This window comes from Chiloscyllium punctatum, chromosome 29, assembly GCF_047496795.1.
Source record: "Chiloscyllium punctatum isolate Juve2018m chromosome 29, sChiPun1.3, whole genome shotgun sequence".
NCBI classification, from domain to species: domain Eukaryota; kingdom Metazoa; phylum Chordata; class Chondrichthyes; order Orectolobiformes; family Hemiscylliidae; genus Chiloscyllium; species Chiloscyllium punctatum.
Genome location: NC_092767.1, coordinates 63,372,178 through 63,392,709, shown reverse-complemented (window position 1 = coordinate 63,392,709; position 20,532 = coordinate 63,372,178).

Below are 20,532 nucleotides of genomic sequence, written 5' to 3'. Positions count from 1 at the left end.
CAGGAGATGAATTACTCTCTGCAGGATTCCTACCCTCTGACCTACTCTAGTAGCCACTGTATTTATTTGACCAGATTAGTTCAGTTTTTGGACATTGGAAATATCCAGGATTTTGAGAGTGGGGTTTCAGTGATAGCAGTGGCATCGAATGTCAAGGGAAATGATTGGATCGCTCTTGTTGGAGATGGTCATTGCTGGGCACTTATATGGCATGAATGTTACTGGTCACATCACTGAAGCCTGACTGTCATCCAGGTCGGGCTGCATTTGGAGATGGACTGCTTCGATATGAGGAGTCACAAATGGTGGCCATCATTGTGTAATCATCAGCAATTCTACTCATGTCTGATCCGATGATGCAAGGAAGAAAATTGATGAACCACTTGAAGACACTGAGCCTCGGACAATACCATAAGAAACTCCTGCAGTGATATCGAGTGGCTGAGATTATTGAATAAAAACAAAAAGTCTTTCCTTGTCTTAGGTATGATTCCATCCAATAAGAGTTAATCACCTGAATCCCGTTAGTTCTAGTTTTGCTCATTTTCCTTGACGCTACACTCACTCAAATGCTCTAGTGTTATCAAGGATGGTCATCTTTACTTCCTATTTTGAGTTCTGATGTGGAGGTGCCAGTGTTGGACTGGGGTGGAAAAAATTAAAAGTCACCCGACACCAGGTTATGGTCCAACAGGTTTGTATAGAATACATGCTTTTGGAGCGCTGCTCCTTCATCAGCTAACTAGTGGGGCAGGATTATAGGACACAGAGTTCATAGCAAAAGATCATAGTGTCATACAACTGATGCGATATATTGAACAAACCTAGACTGCTATTAAGTCTTTGATCTTTTAGAATGGGGTTGCAGGTTTCGATTCATTAATATGTAAATCCCAGAACTTCTTTCAAGTCACATTCCCGAGATAAGTTAAGGTTTTATTAAAAATAGGTGACATCTCTGATCAGACTTTGCATTAAAGGTGTGAGGTCAGAGTCTGTCTGTAATCCAATCTTGAGTCTGACTGGTTCTAATTCCAAAGTAGGAATTTATAAAATGTCACTTGGATTATAAAAAATATTGACTGTCCACAGATGGCTTGCTTTTTGAGCAAAATAGAATGTATCTGCAAATACAATTCTGCAAATGCACATCACTCCATAGATGTAAATGTGTGTGTGTGCATGTGAGGGAGTGAGAGAGAGTATTTATGTGTGTGGGAGAGAGTGCATACGAGAGTGTGTGCATATGTGTGATGGAGTATATGCCTGTGTGTGTGTGTGTGTGTGTGTGTGTATGTGTGTGTGTGTGTGTGTGTGTGTTAGTGTAGTGGGGTCACCCATACTGTGATATTAACCCAAAGTCCCAGTTGAGGCCCTCCCCATGGCTACTGAACTTGGCTATCAGCCTCTGCTCAGCCATTTTGTGTTGATGCCTGTCCCGAAGTCCGCCTTGGAGGATGGTCACCCGAAGGTCCAAAGTTGAATGTCCTGGACTGCTGAAGTGTTCCTCGACTGGGAGGGAACACTCCTGTCTGGTGATTGTTGTGCAGCGTCCATTCATCCGTTGTCGTAGAGTCTGCTTTGTCTCACCAAAGTACCATGCCTCGGGGCATCCTTGCCTGCAGCATATCAGATAGACAATGTTGGCTGAGTCAGACAAGTACCTGCCTCATACATGGTGGGTAGTGTCCCCATGTGTAATGGTAGTATCTTTGTCAACACTCTGACACGTCTTGTAGTGGTTGTCATGACAGGGTTGTACGGTGTTATGGTCGATGTTGTCCTGAAGGCTGGGCAGTTTGCTGCGAACAATGATCTGTTGAAGGTTTGGTGGTTGTTTAAAGGTGAGAGGAAAAAGTGTGGGGAAGGTCTTAGCGAGATGCTCATCCTCATCAATAATGTGCTGCAGGCTGTGAAGTTTCTCTGCTCCCAGGAAATACTGGAATGAAGGGTACACTATTGGTCATATCCTGAGGAGATCTTTACAATTTCTTGCTGTGGCATGTCAGAACTGGCGATTGATGAGTTGAGCATCGTATCCTGTTCTTATGAGGACGTCCCTCAGCACCTTTAGGTGTCCGTGGCATTCCTCCTCATCTGAACAGACCCTGTGTACGTGGAGGGGTTATCCGTAGGGGATAGTTGTTTTAATATGTTTAGGGTGGAAGTTAGAGAAGTGCAGCATCATGAGGTTATCCGTGGGTTTGCAGTGGAGTGAGGTACTGAGGTGCCTGTCCTTGAGGGAAATGCGTGTGTCCAAGAATGAGATAGATACTAAAGAGTAGTCCATGGTAAGTATAATGGTGGGATGAAACTTGTTGGACGAAGGCTGTAATCAGGTCTGGAGATCGGTATACCTATTGCAAGCCAGATTGAGTGTCAGTTAGCAGCTTATTGTTGAGTAAGTGCCATTTGATAACACTGTCAACAAACTCCACCAACATGGGTGGCATGTTGGCTCAGCGGTTAGTACTGCAGCCTCACAGCGTCAGGGACCCAGGTTTAATTCCTCCCTTGGGCGACTGTCTGTGTAGAGTTTGCATATTCTACATGTGGAGTGAGGTACAGAGGTGCCCGTCCCTGAGGGAAATGCATGTGTCCAGTCTGTGTGGATTCTCTGGTTTCCTCCCACAGTCTAAAGATGTGCAGGTTAGGTGACTGGCCATGCTAAATCACCCAGAGTGTTAGGTACATTAGACAGGGGTAAGGGTAGGGGGGGGGGGGGGGGGGGGTTACCCTTCAGAGAGTGGTGTGGACTTACTGGGCCAAATGGCCTGTTTCCATATAGTAGGGAATTTAATCATGCTACTGATGATTGACTGGGTTGGATTCATTTGGATACTTTCAGAAAGAAAATAAGCAATTTTCCACATTACTGAGGAGATGCTATTGTTCTAGGTCTTTAAGAATGGCTTCTGATGTATTGGGGGAAAGGGCTAGTTTTGGAGCTCAAGCCTTCTGTTCCATTGCCAGAATGTTATCAAGACCCATAATTGTCTTCGCAGTATCTTCAGACAGTGCTTGGCATCACACAGAGTGAAACAAATTTGTCGAAAGCCAGCATCTGTGATGATGGGGACTTAAGGAGGCTCACCTAGATTGTTAACTTGGTATGTCGGGCTGAAGATGCTTTCAAATGTTTTATCCTTGTCATTTTGCACAATGGTGCTCTGCTATCATTTATCATGGGGATACTGGGGAGACCTCTCCTCCTGTGAGCTGTTTAATTGAGCACCACCATTGGTATCTGGACGTGGCAAAACTGCAGAGCTTAGATCTGATTCTTTGATTGTGGAATCACTTAGTCCCATCACTTACTGTTTCCTCTGTATGGCATGCAGTAGTCCTATGTTATAGCGTTACCAAGTTGACAATTCATTTTTAAATATGCCTGGTGCTGCTTTTCTTACTTAGCAGACTATTCCTAAAAATCTTTGCATTCTTGGCATGTGAAAATTCTCTGACCACATTTTGAGGGTCAACTTTTATCTCTGTGGTTTGCAGTATGTGATTGAAGAACTTGATCATAGTCTTTGCTTAGTGTTCATCCTGTCAGGCTGCATTGTCTTCAGAATATCTTCAGCTCTTCAATCATATTTCCCCTTCGTTGAATCAAATATGATATTATCACTCACCTGGACTATTACTCCTTCATTTCCCATTGACTAAATTGGACATGTCCTCTGGAATATTTGACCTGCTGACTCTATACTAACTGGGGTAGCAGGATTGTCCAAAAAGAGCATTATAAAAAGTTGTTAATAATCTTAATTCTTAATCTAAAGTTATTTACCAGAATTCACGTTGTGCCTCTAATGTGGTGAAGAGTCATCTCTCCACCAATTTTGCTCAGTTACCATTGACTGATGATATTGGACAAATGTTGTGTCAGGTCTACCCAGATTCTGATATTTGCTTTTGGTTCAGGATTAGTGACCATTCCTCAGTACCAATCAGTGGAAGCATTCTGTTATGAAGATGTGGGTGTACTGTACCTTTCAGAGAGTTAAAAGTAGCAGTGACAGCACCACGTGTTCTCAGTAAGACACAGTGTAACATGTGCTCCAGCTACAGGGGTAGATGGTTGTCTGGAAATGACAAAACAGATTCGAATTAGGCCAATCAGTTCAAATTATACCCCCAAAAAACCAAACTCCAATCCAGTTTGAATTTAGTATACTGATAATATTAAAAGCCAATGACACAATCCGATGCTTTGGATGTATAAGGCTTGGGAAAATTTAACAGTTGAGAGGAGAACTGCCAAGCTACCAGCATATAAAATGACTGCACGAAGAATAGCTCTCTTAAAAGATACCTTTGTTGATTAGTAACCTGTGAAGCAGAAACCCCAAAAAGAAGAAAAAAAGACAGGAACACAGACGAGAAACTAAAGCTTAAAAATGTGTTGTTGGAAAAGCGCAGCAGGTCAGGCAGCATCAAAGGAACAGAAGAATCGACGTTTTGGGCAAAAGCTACCTGGTTTTGTTTTGCTTTGTGAATCGCAATCGGGCATTTTATTGGACTAATATTATAGAAGAGAAGGTACAAGATAAGTTAGAGAAAGGAATTGTAAATAGTTGTTAGTTAATTCTTGGGCTGTCGGGAGGGGTATGTTTTCCCCCTTAAAAAAGGACTTACCTCAGGGGTCAGGCCTCCATCTTTTACAAAGCGGTGAGGAGAGAGGGCGGAAAGAAGTGAGGGCTGCTGGGAAGGGTAAGTTTTCCCACTTAAAAAGGGGAGGTGGTCACTCCTCAGATACAGGATAAGGACAGCTAGGTTACAGTTGGGGGAGGAAAGGGAACCGACAGTCAGAGCAGGGATCCCCTGTGGTCATTCCCCTCAGCAATAAATATACTAATTTGGATACTGCTGGTGGGGACGGCCTACCAGGGGAAAGCCGTAGTTGTCAGGCCGCTGGCACTGAGCCTGGCACTGTGGCTCAGAAGGGAAGGGGGGAGAAAAGCACTAGTGGTAGGGGAGACAATAGCTAGATGGATTGACAGGAGGTTTTGTGGTCAGGAACGGGAATCCCGGAAGGTATGTTGCCTCCCTGGTGCCAGGGTCCGAGATGTCGCCGATCAGGTTTACAGGATTCTGAAGGGGGAGGGTGAGCAGCCAGAAATCGTGGTACATATTGGCACCAGCGATATAGCCAGGAAAGGGATTAAGGATCTGAAAAGTGACGAGAGAGAGTTAGGTTGGAAGCTGAAGAGTAGGACAAGTAGAGTAGTGATCTCAGGTTTGTTACCGGTGCCATGAGATAGTGAGGTGAGGAATAGGCAGCAATTGCAGCTTAACAAGTGGCTGCGAGGCTGGTGCAGGAGGGAGGGCTTCAAATACTTAGACCATTGGGATACCTTCTGGGGAAGGTGGGACCTGTACATGAAGGATGGGTTGCACTTGAACTGGAGGGGCACAAATGTCCTGGGTGGGAGATTTGCTTGTGTGGTTCAGGAGTGTTTAAACTAGTTTGGCGGGGTGGGGGGGGGGGGTGGAACCAGAGCCACATAGCTGAGACGGGGGTAAATGTAGATGGGGCAGTGTCAGGATGTAGTGAATCTATCGGGAAGGTTTTTCATGTGATGGAACAAAGGAATTGGTTAAAGTGTGTCTGCTTTAATGCAAGGAGTTTCAGAAATAAGAGTGGTGAACTTAGAGCATGGATCTGTACTTGGGACTATGATGTTGTGACCATAATGGAGTTGTGGGTTTCACAGGGGCAGGAATGGTTGATGCATGTTCCTGGGTTTAGAACTTTTTTTTTAAGAAATGAGGTGGGGGAAAGGGGAGGGGTTGTAGCATTGTTAATCAGAGATGCATCACAGCTACAGAAATGAAGGTTGTTGAGGAAGGTTTGTTTACTGAGTCAGTATAGGTAGAAGTTAGGAACAGCAAGGGAGCAGCTACCTCTTTGGGGTTTTGCACAAACCCCCTAATAACAGTAGCGAGATTGAAGAACTCATAGGCTGGCAGATTTTGAAAAAATGCAGATGCAGCAGGGTCATTGTTATGGGTGACTTCAACTTTCCCAATATTGACTGGAATCTCCTTAGTGCAGATGGTTTGGATGAAGCCATTTTTGTCAGGTGTGTTCAGGAGGGGAAAAGCCGTTTTGGATTTGATGCTCGGCAATGAGCCAGGACAGGTGTCAGGTCTCACAGTGGGAGAACACTTTGGTGACAGTAACTACAACTGCCTCACATTTACCACAGCCTTGGAGAGGGAAAGGAGCAGTTACCATGGGAAAATATTTAATTGGGGAAAAGGAAATTATGACGCGATCAGACAGGAGTTGGGAAGTACATATTGGGAGCAATTGTTCCACAGAAAGGCCACAACAGATATGTGGAAACTGTTTAAGAAACTGTTCTTGCGAGTATTGTATAAATTTGTTTTTCTGAAACAGGCAAGAAGGGGCAAGATTAAGGAATCTTGGATGATAAAAACAGAGGAACTTCTCGTCAAAAGGAAGAAGGCAGCTTACATAAGATGGAGGATACAAGGATCTAGCACAGCTTTAGAGTATTACAGGCTTACTAGAAAGGAGCTCAGATATGGACTGAGGAGAGCCAGGAGGGGGTATGAAAAAGGCTTGGCAGGAAGGATTAGGTAGAAACCCAGAGGCATTTACTCATACGTGAGGAATAAGAGAATGATCAGGGAGAAGGTAGGGCCGGTCATGAGTAGTGTAGGGAACCTATATGTAGAGTCTGAGCAGATAGGGGAAGCCTGAAATGAGTTTTTCACTAAGGAAAGGGACCTTGTTGTGAATGAAAACTTCGAGGAGCTCGGATACAGGCTTGAACAGATCAAGATTGAGGAAGTTGATGTGCTGCAAATTTTGGCAAACATTAAGATTGATAAGTCCCCAGGGCCAGACCTGATTTATCCTCGGCTGCTCCAGGAAGCGAGAAAGGAGGTTTCTAAGCCGCTGGTGAAGATTTTGGCTTCCTCATTCTTCAAGGGAGTGGTACTAGAGAATTGGAGGGAAGCAAATGTTGTTCCTCTTTTCAAGAAGAGTAATAAGGAAATCCCTGGCAATTACAGACCAGTGAGTCTTACGTCTGTGGTCAGCAAGGTTTTGGAAAGAATTCTGAGGGAAAGGATTTATGAATATTTGGAAAAGCATAGCATGATCAAAAGCAGTCAGCATGGCTTTGTGAGGGGCAGGTCATGCCTCACAAATCTTATTGAGTTCTTTGAGGAGGTGACGAGATAGGTTGATCAAGATCGGGCAGTGGATGTGTTGTATATGGACTTCAGCAAGGCATTTGATAAGGTTCCCCATGGTAGACTCATTCATAAAGTTAGGAAATATGCGATACAGGGAGATTTGGCTATCTGGATTCAGAATTGGTTGGCTGACAGAAGGCAGAGAGTGGTTGTAGATGGAAAGTATTCTGTCTGGAGGTCAGTGTTGAGTGGGGTCCTACTCTGTTCTTGGGCCTCTGCTCTTTGTAGTTTTTATAAATGACTTGGATGAGGAGGTTGAGGGGTGGGTTAGTAAATTTGCCAATAACACAAAGGTTGGAGGTGTCATTGGTAGTATTGAGTTGTTGCAGTCTGCATCATGTCATTGACAGGATGCAGAGCTGGGCTGAGAAATGGCAGATGGAATTCAACCTGGATAAATGCAAAGTGATGCATTTTGGAAGGTTGAACTCGAATGCTGAATACAGGATTAATGACGGGATTCCTGGCAGGGTGGAGAAACAGCGGGATCTTGGTGTTCAAGTGCATAGATCCCTTAAGTTGCCACCCAAATGGATAGGGTTGTTAAGAAAGCATATGGTGTTTTGGCTTTCATTTACCGGGGAATCAAGTTTAAGAGTCGTAAGGTTTTGCTGCAGCTCTACAAGTCCCTGGTGTGACCACACTTGGAATATTGTGTCCAGTTCTGGTTGCCCTATTATAGGAAAGAGACAGAGGCTTTGAGAGGGTGCAAAGAAGGCTTACCAGGATGTTGCCTAGACTGGAGGGCTTGTCTTATGAGGAGAGGTTGACTGAGCTCAGACTTTTCTCTCTGGAGCGAAGGAGGAAGAGAGGAGACCTGACTGAGGTGTACAAGGTAATGAGAGGCTTAGATAGATTCAATAGCCAGAGGCTTTTCCCCAGGGCAGGATTGGCTGCCACCAGGGGTCATTGTTTTAAAGTGTTAGGAGGAAGGTGTAGAGGAGACATCAAAAGTAGGTTCTTTAGGCAGAGAGTTCTGAATGCATGGATTTTGTTGCCACCGGTGGTGGTGGAAGCTGAGTCATTGGAGTCATTTAAGTGACAGCTGGACATGCACATGGACAGCAGTAAATGGAGGGGTGCGTAGGTGAAGTTATTTTATTTTACATGAGGATTAATCCTCGGCACAACATCGTGGGCCAAAGAGCCTGTTCTGTGCTGCACTTTTCGATGTTCTATGTTCTAATTATTCTCTGTTATACTTTAAGAAATAATATTGTTAATTTTTACTTTAAAAATAGCTCTTGGCCACTCGAATTTTCACATATTAATCTACAGGATAAATTTTTTCTGTGTTGCTTGTTTTAAATTAAGCAGGAGGGTTTACCCCATGTCGTAACGGTTGGGGGCTTGTCCAGGATTTGAACTGGTTTAGACAGATTTGAATAGATTTGGGGTTACGAAAAAACCCAGCAGATTTAAACACCTGCAGGTTAGTGTCCTAGATCTTTAAATAAAACGTAGGTGAGACAATTTGTTTACTTTCAGTGACTTGTGGTTGAGTAAATTACAATTGAGAGAAATGGCTCTTAAAATTGCTAAAGAGGTTCTGGGATTTGAAGATAATTCTCAAATTTGCCATAAAGGTTTCGAAGGAAAGAAAAAGGCCATACTTTTAGAATTAGCAAATGAATTAGATTTGGTTTAACCAAGGACACAAATAAAGCTGAAATTGTAAGGGAATTATTCAAATACTGAGGTGCGTCAGAGAAACAGACAAGTGTAGTAGAGTTAGAAAAACTTAAATTACATATGAGGAAAATGGAGTTAGAAGATAAATAAAGGGAGAGAGAAAGGGAGAGAGAAGAGAGGGAGAGAGAGGAAAAAGAGAGAGACAGAAGGTTCTTGGCCGAGCAATGAGAGAGAGAAGAAAGAGAGAGAGAAAGAGAGAGAGGAGAGAGAGAGCGAGGAAAAAGGAAGAGACAGAAGGTTGTTAGCGGAGCAAAAAGAGAATTTGAACTTGAGAGGTTGCAACTTAGTCAACAAAGTCAAGTTAACAGGGTGAAGATTAAAAGAGGAGGTAGCAATATATATAAATATGTCAAAACTCTGCCATATTTTCATGAGAAAGAAGTTGAAGCCTTCTTTATTTCAAATGAAAAATTGGCCAGGCAGATGGAGTGGTCTGAGGATTTATGGGTAATGCTAGTTCAGACTAAACTGGCAGGCAGAGCCAGTGAGGTATTTGCTGCACTGTAAGATGAGGTGGCAAAGGATTATGAAGAGGTTAAGCAGGTTGTTTTACATGCTTATATATTGGTACCAGAAGCATATAGACAGCAGTTGAGAAACACAAAGAAGGAACCAGTTCAGACTTATGTTAAGTTCAAAATAATTAATCATAGCTATTTTGATTGATGGGTGCGTGCTTTGAAAATAGATAAGACCTTTGAGGCCCGAAGAGAGATTATTCTGCTGGAGGAGTTTAAAAATTTACTTCCAGAGATGGTAAGAGTGCACACAGAGGAACAGCAAGCTCAGGAAATGAGCAGGACAGCAGAATTAGTAGATGAGTACGTGTTGGTACATAAGACAAGCTTCCGGCCAGAATTCCATCCTGTGAGGAATAGAAGTTGGGAAAAAGGGAGATCCTATACTACGAAACCAAGAGTCGAGCGCACTGGTAAGAATTTACCACAGGTTAAAGAAGGCTAAGAGGATGGACAGGATGTGAAATACCTCAAGTGTTTTCACTGTAATGGAGTGGGACACAGAAAATTAGAGTGCCGGCTGTTTCAAGAGGGCACTGGGAAAAGGTGCTTACACTGCCAGAATGTGGGACACGTACAGACACAGTACTGGTCATTAAAGAAAGGCATTGTTGGAAAAGATGTGGTAAAAGAAGCTAAGCCAGTGGCATTAGTGAAGGTAGTAAAGGAGACCTCAAGAAGAGCCGAGGAGCTGCAGGAGAGTGCACAGCCAAGGCAGGGGCTGGGTATGGGGTGAGCACCTGAGCCCTACAAAGAATTTGACTCTGTGGATAAAGTTTACTCAGAAAGAACAGGGGGAGAAGGATGAGAAGTTATAATTTTGAGAGATGCAGGATCTAATCAGATGCTGATATTAAGAGATGAGCAAATATGCACTCTTTCCTGAGAGTGTGATAATTTGTGGGATAAATAGACATAAATTTAGTATTCTCCTATGTAAGATCAGGTTGGAGTGCCAACTCAAGACAGGGCATGTTACAGTGCAAGTGATTGACAGAATGTCAGTTCCAGGAATTCAGTTTGTTCTTGGGAATGATTTGGCAGGACCCAAGGTGGGAGTGACACCCCTTGTTGTGGAGAAGCCCAAGGAAGACCAAGAAACTGAGGAGTTAAAACAGACATACCCTGGTATTTTCCCAGACTATGCGGTAACCAGATCCCACTATCATAAGTCACAGCACAAAGCAAAAAGTAAAGAGAAAGATGAAGGAGTTGAGTTAGCAGGTACCCTGTTTGATGTAATGGTGCAGGAAAAACCTGAACAGGAAGAGGGTCAGACAGAAGTCTTTACTCCTGAAAGAGTACGAGACTTGCAACAGCAAGACAAGACAATAAAAGATGTTTACGTGGATGCGTACTCTGAAAAGGAGGCAGAGAATATTCCAGAGGGTTATTATCTGAAAAATAGAATCCTAAGTGGAAATGGAGATCACGGCAGGTTAGTGCAGAGGAGAAATGGGCCAAAGTGCATCAGATTGTGTTGCCGGTAGCATACGGACAGGAAGTGTTACATGTAGCACATGAACTACCTGTAGGAGGTCACCTCGGGCTATGAAAAACTCAGGCTAAGGTACAAAAACATTTTATTGGCATGGAATGCACAAGGATATGGTTAATTTTTGCCGAACATGTCATACATGCCAAATGGTAGGTAAGCCACGGGTGGTAATAAAACCAGCCCCTTTGTTGCCAATTCCCACATTTGAAGAACCTTTCACATGGGGTTATAATTGATTCGGTAGAACCCCTCCCGAGAATTAAAATTGGGAACCATTACTTGTTAACCATAATGGATGCGTCTACCAGATTTCCGGAGGCAATTCCATTAAGGAGTATTAAGGCAAAAAAGGGTGGTAGAGGAGTTAGTAGCTTTCTTCACGTGGTATGGGTTACCCAGAGAGATTCAGTCAGGCCAAGGGTCAAATTTTACTGCTAGGCTGTTCAAGGAGGTTATGGATAGCTCAGATATACAGCACTTTAAACCCAGTGCGTATCATCCAGAATCCCAACGAGCTTTAGAAAAGTGGCATCAGACCTTGAAGACCATGTTGAGAGCATGCTGTCAGGATTACCTGAATGATTGGGATAAAGGTATCTCATTTGCCATTAGAGATGCCTTAAATGAATCTACTCAGTTCATTCCCTTCGAGTTAATATTTGGTCATGAAGTCAGAGGGCCTTTGAAATTAATTTAAGAAAGATTGACAGGGCCAAAGTCGGAGATCTCACATTTAGATTATTTAGTCTCTCCCTCACCTCCAATACATAGAGTAGGTGAGTTAGCTAAACATCACCTAAAGAGAGGTAGAATGAAACAGGTGGCAGATAAAAGCTCTGAGACTCAGACATTTTCCCAAGGGGATAATGTGTTAGTACTGTTACCAGTGATAGGAGATCCCTTCAAAACCAGGTTTAGCGGTCCCTATCAAATTGAAAAATAGTTGAGTCAGGTGAACTATCTAGTAAAGATGCCAGACAGAAAAAAGGTATCCAGTATGTCATGTGAACCGTATTACTCCAGACAGAAAGAACTGGAGAAACAGGTGTTAGTTACAGCCTGCGGAGTGAGAAATCAAATCCAGATGATATAGATTTTGATGTGACTCAAAATAGATTAAAAAAATGAAGAAGTCCTTGAGGACTGGAATAGGTTAGAAAGCTATCTGTCTCAGGAGCATAGAACAGAGTTGAAAAATTTGGTACTGCAGTACAAGGACATATGTAAGAATCAGATGGGGAAGACTAATGTTATTGTACAGGAATTAGACGTAGGGAATACTGTTCCAATAAAACAACACCCCTATTGGCTTAATCCTCTCAAAGCCAGACTGGTCCAGTTGGAGGTGGAGGCCATGCTTGACGAGAACAACATCAAACCAAGCCAGAGTGAGTGGAGTTCGCCAATCGTCTTAGTTCCCAAACCCGGGTCGGACTCAATGATTCTGCATGGATTATCGGAAGGTCAACACCGTTACAAAATCGGCCTCATATCAAATTCCTCAAATGGAGTACTGTATTGAGAGAGTTGGACAAGCCAGTTACATCTCTAAATTGGACTGAATGCGTGGTTACTGGCAGGTACTTTCATCAGAGTCGACAAAAGAAATTTCTGTGTTTGTAACCCCAAATCGGCTATATCAGTTTGGAATGAAGAATGCACCCGCCACATTCCAAAGACACATGAACAGAGTTGTGGCTGGGTTAACAAACTGTGTGGTCTGTTTGGACGATGTAGTGATCTTTAGTAAGCCATGGAAAGATCACATGGTTCAGCTGGCAGAGCTCTTTGAATGACGACAAGAAGCAATCCTGGTGATAAACTTAAATAAAACAGAATTTGTGAAAGCAGAGGTTACGTTCTTGGGACATAATTTCGGTCATGGAAGTTTGACCCCATGGAACGCAAAGACAAAGGCCATTGAGGAATTTCCATGACCAACCCCGAAGAAAGAGGTACTTTGATTTTTGGGACTCAACGGATTCTATCGGAAGTTTGTTCCAAATGTCAGCAGTATAGTGGCACCGTTAACCGATTTGCTGAAGAAGAACACAAAGTTTCGATGGACAGAACAATGCCAGGAGACATTTGACCATTAATTTACACCACCAAACCAAACTTAGCCACACTAAACTTTTCAAAACCTTTTAAAGTCACCACCGATGCTAATGACATAGGAGCTGGAACTGTACTGCCACAAGTAGATGAGGATGGGACTGACCTGCCAGTTGGTTACTTTTTGAACAAGATCAACATCCACCAGAGGAAATACTCCACGATCGAAAAGGAACTATTGAGTTTGGTACTGGCCTTACAACATTTTAATGTGTATGTCACGAACAATGTGTCAGAGACAGTTTGTTACACGGATCACAATCTGCTTGCATTCTTAGAATGCTTTAAAGACAAGAACATGAGACTATTTCACTGGAGTCTTATGTTACAGACTTTTGATTTTAAAATCATACATGTTGCAGGTTGTAAGAATGTAATCGCAGATGCGTTATCGTGGATTTAACTGATGAGATAGATGAGATTTGTATTTAATGTTTTATATATAGGTATATGGGAAGAAGTTAAGGTTAACTTATATTAAAGTTATCTGTATGTTAGGGTAATATGTTAAAAAAACAAGAAAAAAAAAGAAGCCATCTTTTCTTTATGATGGTTCATTTTTTCTTGGGGGGATGTTATGAAGATGTGGGTGTACTGCACCTTTAAGAGAGTTAAAAGCTAGCAATGACAGCACCAGGTGTTCTCAATAAGATACAATGTAACATATGTTCCAGCTACTGGGGTAGCTAGGTTATCTGGTTGCCTGGAAACGACAAAACAAATTCGAATTAGGCCAGTTTAAATTATACCCCAAAAATACCGAACTCCAATCCAGTTTGAATTGAGTATATCGACAATCTTAAAAGCCAATGACACAATCCGATGCTTTGGGGTATAAGACTGGGAAAAATTGAAAGTTGAGAGGAGAACAGCCAAGCTACCAGCATGTAAAAAGACTGCCCGAAAAATAGCTCTCTTAAAAGGTACATTTATCGATTAGTAACCTATGAAGCAGAAACCCCAAAAAGAAGACAGGAATACAGAGGAGAAACTAAAGCTGCCTGATTTTTGAGATAAGAAGTTTTGTTTTTTAAATCGGGAGTTTTATCAGACTAGTATTATAGAAGGGAAAGTAAAAGATAGGTTAGAGGAAGGAATTGTAAATAATTGTTAGTCAATTATTCTACATAGAACATAGAAAAATACAGCGCAGTACAGCGCCGACCGAAGCCTACCTAACCTACACTAGCCCAATAACCTCCATATGCCTATCCAATGCCCGCTTAAATGACCATAAAGAGGGAGAGTCCACCACTGCTACTGGCAGGGCATTCCATGAACTCACAACCCGCTGAGTAAAGAATCTACCCCTAACATCTGTCCTATACCAACCTCCCCTTAATTTAAAGCTGTGTCCCCTGGTAACAGCTGACTTCATTAGCGGAAAAAGGTTCTCACTGTCAACCCTATCTAAACCCCTAATCATCTTGTACACCTCTATCAAATCTCCCCTAAACCTTCTTTTCTCCAATGAGAAAAGCCCCAAGTGCCTCAGCCTTTCCTCATACGATCTTCCTACCATGCCAGGCAACATCCTGGCAAACCTCCTCTGCACTCGTTCCAATACCTCCACATCCTTCCTATAATATGGCGACCAAAACTGCACACAATACTCCAGATGAGGCCGCACCAGAGTCTTATACAATTGCAACATGACCTCAGGACTCTGGAACTCAATTCCTCTACCAATAAAGCCCAGTACACCATATGCCTTCTTCACAGCACTATTTACCTGGGTGGCAACTTTCAAAGATCTGTGTACATGGACACCAAGATCCCTCTGCTCATCGACACTACCAAGTAGTCTACCATTAGCCCAGTAATCCATCTTCTTGTTACTCCTACCAAAGTGAATGACTTCACACTTAGCTACATTGAATTCCATTTGCCACCTTACTGCCCAGCTCTGCAGCTTATCTATATCCCGCTGTAACCTGCCACATCCTTCTTCGCTGTCCACAACTCCACCGACTTTCGTGTCATCCGCAAACTTGCTCACCCAGCCTTCAAGCCCCTCCTCCAGGTCATTTATAAAAATGACAAACAGCAATGGTCCCAAAACAGATCCTTGTGGAACACTGCTAGTAACTGCGCTCCAAGATGAACCTATACCATCAACTACTACCCTCTGTCTCCTTCCAGCCAGCCAATTCCTAATCCAAATCTCTAATGCACCCTCAATGCCATACCTCCGTAGTTTTTGCATTAGCCTGCCATGGGGTACCTTATCGAACGCCTTGCTAAAATCCATATACACCACATCTACTGCTTTACCCTCGTCCACTCCCTTGGTCACCTTCTCAAAGAATTCAATAAGGTTTGTGAGGCACGACCTGCCCTTCCCAAAACCATGCTGACTATCCTTGATCACATTATTCCTATCCAGATGTTCATAAATCCTATCCCTTACAATTCTCTCTAAGACTTTGCCCACAACAGAAGTGAGACTCACTGGCCTATAGTTACTCGGGCTATCCCTGCTCCCCTTCTTGAACAAGGGGACCACATTTGCTCTCCTCCAGTCTTCTGGCACTATTCCTGTAGACAACGACGACATAAAAATCAAGGCCAATGGCTCCACTATCTCCTCCCTCGCTTCCCAGAGGATCCTAGGATAAATGCCATCAGGCCCAGGGGACTTATCTATTTTCATCCTTTCCAGAGTTTCCAACACCTCTTCCCTACATACCTCAAAGCCGTCCATTCTAATTAATTGTGACTCAGTATTCACATCGGCAACAATGTCCTGTTCCTGAGTGAATACTGATGATAAGTATTGATTTAGTGTCTTACCAATCTCCTCCGCCTCCACACACAACTTCCCACTACTATCCTTGACTGGACCGATACCTACCCTAGTCATCCTTTTCTTCCTGACATACCTATAGAAAGCCTTTGGGTTTTCCCTAATCCTACCAACTAAGGACTTTTTATGTCCCCTTCTCGCTGCTCTTAGCTCTCTCTTTAGATCCTTCCTGGCTACCTTATAACTCTCAATCGCCCCAACTGAACCTTCATGCCTCATCTTTACATAGGCCGCCCTCTTCCCTTTCACAAGGGATTCCAATTCCTTGTTAAACCACGGCTCCCTCACAAGACCCTTTACTCCCTACCTGACTGGTACATACTTATCAAGGACACCCATTAGCTGTTCCTTGAAAAATCTCCACATATCATTTGTGTTCTTCACTTGAAGCCTATTTTTCCAATCCACGCATCCTAAGTCATGCCTCACCGCATCATAATTTCCCTGCCCCCAGCTATAACTGTTGCCCTGCAGTGCACACTTATTTATCCCTCTCCATCACTAGAGTAAAAGTCACCGAGTTGTAGTCACTGCCCCCGAAGTGCTCACCTACCTCCAACTCTAACACTTGGCCTGGTTCATTATCTAGAACCAAATCCAAAACCAAAACCAAAACCAAAACCAAACCTCTTGTGGGCCTGTCTACATATTGTGTCAGGAAACCCTCCTGCACACATTGGACAAACACCGACCCATCTAACGAACTCGAGCTATAGCTTTCCCAGTCAATATCTGGGAAGTTAAAGTCCCCCATAACAACCACCCTGCTACTTTCACTCTTCTCCTGAATCATCCTTGCAATACTTTCCTCTAATTCTCTCGGACTATTAGGAGGCCTGTAGAAAACTCCTAACAGGGTGACCTCACCTTTCCTATTTCTAACCTCCGCCCAAACTACCTCAGATTGCAAGTCTTCCTCCATCACCCTTTCTACTGCTGTAATACTATCCTTGACAAGCAATGCCACACCTCCCCCTCTTTTACCCCCATCTCTGACTCTACTAAAACATTTAAACCCTGGAACCTGCAACAGCCATTCCTGTCCCTGTTCTACCCACATCTCTGTAATGGCCACAACATCGAAGTCCCAAGTAACAACCCATGCTGCAAGCTCACCTACCTTATTTCTTATACTTCTGGCATTGAAGTATACACACTTCAAGCCACCTTCCTGTTTACAGGCACCCTCCTTCGAGATCGATGCCATGTTCCTAACCTCCCTACACTCAATGTCCTGTACCCTAAAGTTACTATCCAGGTTCCCATGCCCCTGTAGAGTTAGTTTAAACCCTCCCAAAGAGTACTAGCAAACCTCCCCCCAAGGATACTGGTGCCCCTCAGGTTCAGGTGTAGACCATCCTGTTTATAGAGGTCCCACCTTCCCCAGAAAGAACCCCAGTTATCCAAATACCAGAATCCCTCCCTCCTGCACCACCCCTGTAGCCACGCATTTAACTCCTCGCTATCCCTATTCCTTGACTCTCTATCACGTGGCACGGGTAACAAACCAGAGACAACAACTCTGTTCGTTCTAGCTCTGAGCTTCCAACCTAGCTCCCTGAAAGCCTGCCTAACATCCTCACCCCTCTTCCTACCTATGTCGTTGGTGCCAACGTGGACCACAATCTGGGGCTGCTCCCCCTCCCCCTTAAGGACCCGGAAAACACGATCAGAGACATCACGTACCCTTGCACCTGGGAGGCAACATACCAATCGTAAGTCTCTGTCGCCCCTGCAAAACCGCCTATCTGTGCTCCTCACTATTGAGTCCCCAATAACTATCGCTCTACCTTTCTCTACCCTTCCCTTCTGAGCAACGGGGACAGGCTCCGTGCCAGAGGCCTGAAAATCGTTGCTTACCCCTGGTAAGTCATCCCCCCCACAAGTATCCAAAGGTATACTTGTTCTTGAGGGGAATGACCGCAGGGGGTCCCTGCACTGGCTGCTTCCTCCCACTCCCCCTCACTGTCACCCATCTCTCTATAACGTTCGGAGTAACTACTTCCCTAAAGCTCTGATCTATGACCACCTCTGTGCCTCCCGAATGATCCGCAGTTCATCCAACTCCAGCTCCAGTTCCCTAACATGGTCTTGGAGGAGCTGGAGATGGCTGCACTTCTTGCAAGTGTAATCAGGAGGGACGCTAATGGCTTCTCTCACCTCATACATGTTGCAAGAGGAACATTGCACTGCCTTCACTGCCATCCCTCTAAAAGGTAAACTTTAAAAACTAGATCTAAAGAAACAAACAAGCAAAATGCAGCACTTACCTGCTTATCACAACGGGTCGTATTATTAGTTAGAGGAGGAGGGCGGGTGGGAGGCTCTACCCCTGTAGTGCCTCAGGTTCCTCGCCTGCGCGTTTTTATAAGAAAAAAAAACCTTCCCAGGTAAGCTAACGCGACACCAGCTTCCGGGTCCGCTAGGCGCTTAAAAACAACTTTAAACTTTAGCCGTTAAAAAACAATAACTGGACTATACCGCGACTTAAAAAGAACACCACCAGACAGCTGTTACCTGCTCCGCTGAGAGAATTATACTGTTATACTTTAAGAAATAAAGTTGATAATTTTTACTTTAAAAATAATTCTTGGCCACTTGAATTTTCACAGATTATCAAATCTTTTCTGTGTTGCTGGTTTAAATTAAGCAGGAGGGTTTACCCCATGTCCTAACAATTCAATGGTGAAATGAACCTCAAATGCAGCATCTTCTCTAATGGTTGCAAGGTCAAGGCATCAATATGCTTTCCTCCCACATTTTCTATCCATCCTGCTGTTTTCAAGGTTCTATGCTCCTTGTTTCCAAGATCCTTTTGCTCCCTACACTTCTCCATAGTCTAACATTTATTGTGCAGCCTAATGCCTTGTTTGCACTCCCCAAATTCCAATGGCCTCAAACATCACCAGAACTAATTTCCTTTGCCACTGTACTATCCAGCTGAGCTGACCATTAATATCTTCCTGCAGTCTGTAGATTTCTCGCTGACCATCAAATACATAGCCAAAGTCTGTACTATCTACTTTCCGAATTTTTCCATGTTTGGTGAGTGATTGGGATCAGAGAATGCATCATCGAATTCACATTGTATCAACTGCACCACTGTTCTCGATGTGACCACAGACTCATGGCTTCTGAAATGGCCCTAGTAAATCAGCCAGTGGAATCAAACTGTGTGACAGATGGATCACAGCCGCTCAAAGAGATATTCACCAGCATCATCTCGAGTAATTCTCAGAGCCCCTTCCAGTAACAGCCACGTTACATGACAAACTATTTTTTAGAAGTTCATTTCATAATCCAGCATACCCCATCCTCATTTCATCGACAGTCACCTTTGATGAAGACACATACCTAACATTCACTTATTTCATCTCACCCTTGTGCATTGTTACGAGTCTCACATCCACGCTGTACAGCCTGTATGACAACTACTCAGCAAGAACACCCATTCACCTAGACACATTGCATAACACTCACTGCTAAACCTCTTTCTCTTGAGAAGGTGGCACACACAGCCGAGAAAAGGCTGTTATGCTTAATCCCACCTTCCAGCTTGTGGTTCACAGACCTTCGGCACATCAATTATACATTAAATGTCTTTTAAAAATCCAAACATGAGGGTATGTGCTTCCTCACTATTTCATCCAAAGCGTTTCGCATCTCCCCAGCCTCGACAATTTCTCATCTCATTGCACCAATTACATTTACTGTACGTCATCTGCTTATTCACTGCACTGCTGAGGTTTCCAATCTAGCTCGAAATTGTATTCACCTCAGAAAAGTGTCCCCTTTCCCTTATGTTTTTCAAAGAAACCAGTGCAGTACTTCCAATCTTTCCTCAGAGGTCAAATTCTCTATTCCCGACAGCATTCTCAGATATCTCCTCTCTACTGTGTCTAATCCAATCACATCTTTCTTGTGACTTCATGACCAGGGTTGTACATAGCGTTCAAGCTATGGTGAACTCATATTTTCTACACTTCTAACATTACCTTTCTGTTTTATACCATAGGCCTCAGCCAATATACCACCTTGACCACCTTATCTACCTGAGCTGCTAATTACAGAGATGTATGGAACAGCAGTCTAAGGTTGCTCTGTGTCAACCTGACATCTGTGGTGTATTCCATTCCAAGTCCATTATTGCAATAGAATTTATTTTACTATTTTTCTGTCTAACTGTCCAATCCATTATTATCTGTCTGCAGTTCACAGAGACTATTGAAATACAATCAATTTTCGTACCATCTTAACCACACCTCTACATTTAAGCCTCAATTATTGATATTTACCATGAACAGCAAAAACACAAGTACTGATACCTCTGGTGTATCTCTGGAAACAGCCTTCCAGTTACAAAATTGATTGGTTGATGATAACACTCTTCTTCTTACCACTGAGCCAGAAAGCTTTATCATTTTCTTTTGAACGCCATGAGTTTTATATTTTCTTGATAGTCTGGCCAAGAGATCTTGTCAATATCCTTCTTAAAATCCTCATTAACCTCCTCAAAACATCCAAACTCATGAGTCAGATATGACCTCCACTCTTTCTTTAACCACCGCTCAGAAATGTTCTATTAATTTTCCCACCCAGAATCAGCCTGTCATGACACAATCCCTTCCTCCCTTTATAAACAACAATACAAGCTGTTCTCCAGTCCA